Source organism: Engystomops pustulosus, chromosome 5 (assembly GCF_040894005.1).
Source record: "Engystomops pustulosus chromosome 5, aEngPut4.maternal, whole genome shotgun sequence".
Lineage (NCBI taxonomy): Eukaryota > Metazoa > Chordata > Amphibia > Anura > Leptodactylidae > Engystomops > Engystomops pustulosus.
In genome coordinates, this window is record NC_092415.1 from 170,491,946 (window position 1) to 170,501,246 (window position 9,301).

Genomic DNA, 9,301 nt, shown 5'->3' on the forward strand with positions numbered 1-9,301 from the left:
CATGACTGCCATGTTCTATTTCTTGTTTATTGCTACAGATGCCCGTGGCTAAATGATTGCTTAAAGGGTTATTCCCACAAAGACAAGTTTCTTATATGTACTCAGGATAACAAAATAACACTCTAATTCACTTTTATTAACAAAAATGCAGCATTTCACCGATATAAGTCCAGCCTGTCTCCATCAGTCTTGGTGTACACAATTTCAATTACTTCGGACTTAGGGTCGGGCACCATCTTGGATTTCTGGGTGACAGCGTGTCTGTCTCTGCTCTGAGCCCCCCCTGTAGCCATGCCCCCTGCATGGAGCTCAGAGACACTCACTGATCACTTCCTGCCAGGAGATCAGAGAGAGAGAGAGGCTGCAAACTACACAGAGAAAAGTGATCCGGGGGAGGTAGGCACATATATGATATGTAGAAGAGTTCACAGTGTAAGGCTACATTAACACTAACGGTACACGGGTCGGACTGCAGTACCTGGGGCATACCAGTGAAATTGATTCTGGGGGCCCACCCTACTGATACATAGAACTAGAACAATACACAGGCTGAGGCCTCATGCACACGTACGTATAGGGGCCCGTCTTCTCTGCTCTGTGCCCCCCCCCCCCCCCCTGTAGCCATGCCCCCTGCATGGAGCCCTTTCTGTGGGCACCCAGGCCTGCACTCCAACACAGAGTTTGCCAGACAGCACTCAGGGCTTCCTCCTGCGGTCCAGGACATGCCATGCTCAGCGCCATTTTAAAGCAACCTCCTTGGCTGCCAGGACTACAGGAGAAACGAGAAAGTGTGGACAGAGAAATTATATTTGGAGATCCTGGTCTGGGAACTACAATCCAAATTTCTCCATCATCTTTCTATTGTATTGATGAACTCAGGATGCCAATACAATTGAAACCTGTGATATAGCCGGGGGTTCATAAGTTGCTGCTTAAATTGTCATATTGGCACTTTGCAACATATATGTGGGTTTTGGTTGAAGTTTGGGTACTCAATCTCCAAAAGGTTTGCCATGACTAACTGGTTCTAACTGATCCAACCACACTAACTCCTTAAGGACGCAACCATTTTTTAGCTTAAGGCTCAGTCCCATTTTTTGGATTCTGGCCTGGGTCGCTTTATATGGTTATAACTTTTGAACCCTTACTTATCTAAATGATTCTGAGATTGTTTTTTTTCTCCCACGTTATACTTAATGGTAAATTTTGGCGTTTATTTACAAAAAAAAAGTTTTGAAAAATTTGCCATTTTCGAAATTCAAAATCATCACGTTTTCAGGCAGATAGATTTACCACCTAAATAACTTGCCGAATAACACTTTCCATTTTCATAAATTATCCAGACATTTCAAAAATTATTTTGAAGTCATGCGGCTTACAAATCGAATAGCGATTTTCCGCATTTTACGGAATTGACTATTTTGGGGATAAATCCTGTTTTGAAATTAAATTTTACACATTTAGCATCAAAACCCCCTATATAACCAACCCATTTTCAAATCTGAAACAGCTGGAGGTTGAAGGTACATCCAGCTGAATGGAATGCTGTGGAGGAAGCGGTTTATTAAAGGGGTTCTCCGGTGACAGATTGACCTCACTATACCTCATCTCCCCACACTTATCACTTTACTAATTCAGTGTTATTAAATCTTCTGCCCCTTTTTCATGAAATCAAAGTCATTCCTGTGCACTGCCAGCTCCTGCTACACTTAGTTTCCATAGCAACGACCTGTTTACTTTCTCTGCTCCGACATGTGCAGTCAGCTCCTTGTTCCCTGCTGTGGGGGTGTGGCTGCAGGTTCCTCTGTATGAAGAAGCTGTGCTGACCAGGGGGATTGTGGGAGATTTAGTCTTTTAGCAGAATGGGGCAGCCATTGGAGTGATGCAGCTGCAGCAGTGAGCTGTGAGGTGACAAGTGAAGGAAAAGAAAGCATACAGCCCAGGGTGGTGAGGTAAGGGTGTGCAACTATAATATATGCAAAAGAACTGGTCAGTTTAGAAAAAAAAAAAAAAAAAAAAGTACATCTAGTGACCGGAGAACCCCATTAATTGCTAAAGACACGTTCATTTTGATAATGGAAGCTAGGCTAGTTGAATTTATATGCTCTGGGCAATTTTTTTTCAAGTATATAGTGATATTTACTCTGCTAGCACAGACCATGGGTGTAACCGGTAAACCTTTTCCTCCAATATGCAGCAAAGACTTACCAGCTATGGAGAGGGCTTAGGCCTGAGCCCTCTCCATGCACCCGGCATGTGACGTACTATTATGTCACTGCAGAAAAACCCTACTGTTTTGGCTTACAAGTACAGTGATGTAGAAATGATTTAGGGTTTGGTCACACGTGCCAATAGCGCTGCATTTACAAGAAGTTGGACGTGCCAAGTTTGCATTAAAAAAAAGCATACGTTTCACCGGCAACCCTAATGAGATTGGGCCGAGGCACAACACCCTACACGAGTGCTTTGAAATACAGCACGTGACTGTACCCTTGGTGTGTGTGAGCTACCTGACTTTTTGCCTCGCTGATGACAAGAGCAGATATCTCTACCCCTGGTTAGAGTTTTGTTCAAAAATCACTGCAAACAAATGACCATTCCAATATTCAGTATTATTTTTTAATTTGTATTGAATACAGTTCTGCATATTCACTTATATTGTACACACAAGGGCCCAGGATGAGTCTGAATTAAAATAGAAAGTCTTAAGGTTTTAAGATCAAGTTTATTAGTTTTTTTTAGGTAAAAAAAACCCTCAAGTTTATTCTTCAGTCAAGTGCACAAGTTAGCAGATGTTTTATTGCACTTCTTGGCCTCTTCTGCTCACCCTACCAATAAAAAGACAGACATGACAAAGTTATCATTGAAGGCATAAAAGATCACATTTAGCAGCATAAACCTAAAGTTTGAGTTTACATATGGACTGATGGTGCACAGTATGCCAATGATATTCCTTTGTAAAGGACACTAAAGTATTTGTAGTGCAACAATTTGACTGAAACAGGAGGTCTTGTACTTTGCATAGCGAAAGCCTACAACATGGAGTAACAGCCTCGAGTAACCTCCAGTTTGAAGGCTTTAAGTCCTGCCAGAGGTATAACCATCATTAGCTACTTCTGTTTTACTGCTGTTTCTTTAGAAGACATATCTTACCAGCAGCACATTCCAGCACTTCCACAGGTTGGGAAAGTTTGCCTTATGCCAGGTCCAGCTCAGACATCAGAAGTGCTACAAAAGAAAAGATCATGATAAACTTGCCAAATATGTGCTCTAACTATATAAAATACAAAGACCATCGTGAACAATGTGCAATTGAGACGCAGAGTGGATTCTCAAACACATTCATTGTTCAGATTGAACAGGATGTAACCTCAGGAGGAAATTTTTAAGCATTAGTTACAGGATAACTTATTAATTCAGGTTTACAACATCACTGGCTACATGTGTTGTGATCTAGCTGGATGCAAACATTTGTAAGGAGCTCACCTTTGTATGTCCACTTATTTCTTCTGTTTGAGGCATGAAGGCATGGGGAGACAGAAGGAAAATAGATAAGCACATTTTTAATTTACAGTATATTTATCACTTCAATCACCCCCCATATAAATTAGACTAGGTATGATTCCCACACAAGGTGGGCAGGACTCAGGTGATGCACATAGTCTCAGGTAAATCCTTAGAAACATCAAAGATGATATAAATCAGGAGTACAACTGTCATCACTGACTATGCACATCAATATATGGAAGTCAAATTTTTAGATCATGTTTATTAAATTAGTTAAAGGGAACCTGTCACCAGGAGACCCATTTTTAGCACTTCCCCGGTCCCCACAGAGCATAGTACACACCGCCAAAGTGTTTTTGTATAAAAAAATAGGTTTTACATAAAAAAAAAAAAGATATGTTATATTGTACCTTTCATTAGCATCTGCTGTGTGACTAGGCAGGTTCCTATTGGGGAGGTCTGGAAAGGAGCAGTTCCCGCCACCCTTTGGAAACATGTGACCTTTCAAATATATGAATAACTCCCCACACTCAGGATTGGCTGTAGAAGTGATGGGTGTCTTCATATATTTGAAAAGGTCACATGGAGTAGCTGTTCCCCAAAGGTGGTGTTGGTGGTGGGGGGGGGGGGGGGGGGGAGGGGGGTTCTTGGAAACGGCTCCTTTCCAGCCCCTCCCATTTGGCAACTGCCTTGTCACACATCACATGCTGATGAAAGGTACAACGTCTTTTACACTTTGGCAGTGTATGTACTGTGCTATGTGGGGACTGGGGGAGTGCTAAAAATGGGTCTCCTGGTGACAGGTTCCCTTAAAGAGGACCTGTCACCCCAAATTAGTGCCCCCATCCAAACATTGCTAATGAATCTGCTCCCCGGCCCCTTTCTAATGCTTCCCATTTCAAAGTCCTGGCATTAATCAAACTTTAGAAACTAGCGCTATAGCATACGACACAACATACTTTATGTCCGATTGAGGGACAAGCAGTCCGGCTTATTCATTAGAGGGCCGTCCAGACACTCCTCCACAGGCCGCCACTCCCCCGGCTCCAATCATCAGTAAGTGCCGAGAGCATGGAGACTGCAGCGCTTGCGCACTGGATGCCGGCGATTGTGTGCATAGGAAAAGAACTGGTGCCCGGGGGAGTGGCGGCCTGTGGAGAAGAGTGCCTGGACGGCCCCCTAATGAATAAGCCCGCCTGTCGATTGGACATCATGTAAGTTATGTGTCATATGCTATAGCGCTGATTACTAAAGTTTCATTAATGCCAGTACTTTGAAATGTGCAACATTAGAAAGGGGCTGGGGAGTAGATTCATTAGGCATGTTTGGATGGGGGCACTAATTTGGGGTTACAGGACCCTTTAAGACCTCAAGCACACATTTTTACACAAAATTATTTACTTCCAATTACATTTTCCCTAGCTAAGGCTACATTCACACTGCCATATCAGGGACGTATATACGGCCAACATACTTCTCCCCCCCCCCCCCCCCAAATAGACTGCAATGGACACTCAACGGGAGTGGTACCGTGCCATATATCCCTATGGAGAGGGGTGTGGGTGAGCGGCGCTCTCCTCCACTCCCTGGCACTGCCATGTGCCCACCATGCTACGGTATGGCAGTCAACAGCAGTGTTAATGTAGCCCAACACTGTACTTCTCAATATACTTTAAAATCAGAAAGAGGAGAGCAACACTGAAGTCAAGCTAGGGAGCTCCAAACACCTCCATCTATGTGATTGACATCTTACACCGACTTCAGGAGATCTGGTCAACTATGTCCTTGCATGCAGGACCATCAATTACAAGGGGACATTCTAAGGCAGGGAAAGCTTGACATTAATGTTAAATTCTCCACTTTCTTGACTTCATAAAACCAAGTAACATCTTTTGACATTGATTTTCTGGATGTTGCCACCTGACTATGCAAGAAACATGATCTAAAAGATTCACAGCTACTTATCACACTAGTATTGATTTATAAATCCAACTGATGACAGGTTCTCTTTAAGGGGGTTTTCTGAGGTTGAAAAACATGGCTGCTTTCTTCCAAAAACAGTGCCACACCTAACCATGGGTAGTAAGTGGTATGGCAACTAAGTGCCATTTATTTCTATACAACAGAGCTGCAATACTTGCACAAACAATGACCAGGTGTGGCACCACTTTTGGAATAAAGCAGCCAGGTTTTTAAACCTTGGGAAAACCCCTTTAAGTCCTGCCACAGGTATAACCATCATTAGCTACTGAAAGAAACAGCAGTGAAAAAGACAACAATGGCATCTTACCAGTAGCTCATTCCATCACTTCCACACAGGTTGGCAGAGTTTGCTTATGCCAGGTACAGCTCAGACATGAGCAGTGCTACAACAGAATGAAACAACCATTAAAAACTTGCCAAATAAAAATGTGCCCCAACCATATAAAATACAGAGAATCATGAACACAATGTAATTGTTGAGACTCCAAGTGTGGATTCTCAAACACATTCATTGTTCAGACTGGAAGTGATGTAACCTCAGAGGAAATTTTTAAGCATTAGTTACAGGATAACTTATTAATTCAGGTTTACAACATCATCACTGGCTACATGTGTTGTGATCTAGCTGGATGCAAACATTTGTAAGGAGCTCACCTTTGTATGTCCACTTATTTCTTCTGTTTGAGGCATGAAGGCATGGGGAGACAGAAGGAAAATAGATAAGCACATTTTTAATTTACAGTACATTTATCACTTCAATCACCCCCCATATAAATTAGACTAGGTATGATTCCCACACATAAGGTGGGCAGGACTCAGGTGATGCACATAGTCTCAGGTAAATCCTTAGAAACATCAAAGATGATATAATCAGGAGTACAACTGTCATCACTGACTATGCACATCAATATTTGGAAAACTTTTTTGAACAGGTTTATTAAAGCCTCAGGTACATGACCATATAGTGCAGCTGTGAGCTACCCACAAAAGTGGCAGACTACTCTGTCTTGATGCGGCATAAACACGGTCACATACTTGCAGTTTTGCTGCGGAGGGGAGAGCACACATTTACTTGGGCAAAAAGGAGCATCAATTCGCCCCTTTCCCAACAGTTATAAGGCAACTGCATTGATCTAGTGGATCAAGTAAACCTCTACTGTGTCCACCATTTACTAGTTGATAAAGTGGAAACCCTAGTTATAGGTGGGCCTTTAAAGGGGTATTCTTGTCTGGGCATTCACATTCAGTTTGATAAATCTGCCATATATAAACATATTTTTTAATAACATCTAATAAAAGAAATGTTCCTGTGTGAAGATAATTTCTCATAAATATAGTCATGTTGTCCCTTAGAAACGAGATAGCTTCCTCTGATACGGCCACGTCTGCTGGAGGGATTGCACAAAGAAACAAAAGGTTTTTGTATATGAAATGTCCGGGATTTACTACATGACCCACAGCCATCCTGTGGTAATGATTGCTGAATCCTGGAGGTCAGACAGGACTCAATAGCTCATGTCTGGCCACCGCTGCCAGAGTGTGACGTGGTCGTATCCGAGGAAGCTATCTCGTTTCTAAGGGACAGAATGACTACATTTATGAGAAATTATCTTCACACAGGAACATTTTTTTTTAATAACATCCAATTGAAGAAATGTTTATAAATGGAAGATTAGCGAAACCGAATGTGACTGCCCAGGCGAGAATACCCCTTTAAGCGTGATACCACACATAAGTGTTTTGATTCCGATGTGCAACGGGCGGCCCGCGGCTGATTGCATATCCGTTTATACGAACGTTTGATCGGCAATAAGCGCTCTGTGTCTTGTGTTGATGCAAGACAGGAGCTGATTGCCAATCACAAGTGTTTGCATATGCGATCGACTGGGGGCCGCTTCAGCGTTCTTGGATCCCTTTACAAAACGGATTGAAAACACTAACGTGTGGCATCGCCCTAAGGGTACAGAGGGTTGGGGGACTGGATGATATGGCATTACATGTTTTGCAAAAACAGCAAACAGCTACTAAAACTTCTGATCCATTAATAAAGCCACAATTTTATGTATCGCTCATGAGATTCTAGGTCTGACTATTTTTCAGCTGTTTACCTTGATCAGGTTTCAGACAATATACAGGTCCTCGTGTGTAGCCCCAGTAATAAGGGAGAAATTGGCATCTTAGTGGATCTGCAAGAATAAATATAGTATTAAGAATATAGGAAGGATTATGGACAAGCTTCATATCAGGTCACGAGACAAGGGAGGGGGGGGGGGGGGGTGCATTTCTATATTCATCCACATATATGAGGGAGCTGTAATACGATGCATTTTAATTCCATTTGGAAACAGCAGGCCATGGCTGATCATAGAGGCGTTTCTATGCAAACATATGTGATCAGCAATCAGCACCCGTCTTGCATTGATTCCTTTTCAAAACATCATCGTCAGCACCCCTATGCTATGAATCTTCTGCAGATCTACAAATGTGTTTAACTCATGCAGTGTACAAAAACAAAAGCTTAAAGGAATTCTTCCATCTGAAAATGGTTATTCTGACTTAAACATACCATTATACAGCGCTATGTAAGCCGATGCTGAAGGTGGTTGTGATAAGACATGGAAATCCGCAGTTTTGATCAATAGGCATGACCCCATGCGGCGCTCCTGACACAATCCTAACAATGCATGCACCTTGCATTCTTGAAACTTCTCCCCCCTCGCTCCCGAGAGCCGGAGACATCACCAAACACTCGGGACCTGTGGCACATGCGCACTGCATCTTCATTATGCGCTGCCACGCGAAATGAAGATACAGGGCACATGTGCCAGCGCTTCCGAGAGCTCAGTGAATTCATTGGCTCTCGGGATCGAGCGAGGGAGGGAGGATGGGAGTGAAGTTTCAAGCACGCAAGGCACATGCATTATGATCAGGACCAAGTGCCCTGGAGCGCCAAATGGGGCCATATGCCGATTGATAAAAAAAAAAAAAAAAAACGACCTCATCTAAACTGCGGATTTCCGTGCCTTATCACGACCACCTCCAGCATCGCCTTACCAAGCACGGTGCATCTCTATGTTTAGGTCAGAATTACCATTTTAAGATGGTAGATTTCCTTTAATACTTCATAAAATACCATGTTCCACAACAGACTCATTTCAAAGTAGAAAAATTGCACATTACAGATGTTTTACAATCTCTGTTCTGTGCCCATGTACACATACTCTATACCCACTACCTGTAATGACATATACCAACATACATTCATGTCAAATGGTAAAATCCTTTAATGCAAGTGCTATGAGTCTACCCACTTCTGTAATATACGGGAGATCCCACTATATTTTGGATTAGTTCTGCTCTTCCCAACCCCTCAGTATACATAGAAGGGGGGCACATTAGAGGTCTGGACTTATAAGGGAGGACATAGCAAGTTAAGCAGATATTTTAGTGCATCACATCACCTCCAGACAGACTTTAATAAAAACTATCAAAAAGTTTCAGGAGAATATGGAGTCACTCTGATTGTTACACAAGACCCTCCACGAGGTCCCTGAGGGGGAAGACAAGACTTCTATATATTACGAGTAACTATTACTGCATTATGGAGCACAAAATGCAAAAAATACAGCAAACTTATCGCACCCTAACCACACTGCACCCACCTCTCCATAGCCACCACGACAAAAGAGGAAGGGTGTAGCCCGCCTTACCCCTTATAGCCGCGTGTTAGCTCCAGGCCCACCCACCACCGATGTACACGGTCTAATGGGTGACAATAATATCCGGAAACGTGTGCTTACTTATAAACAGG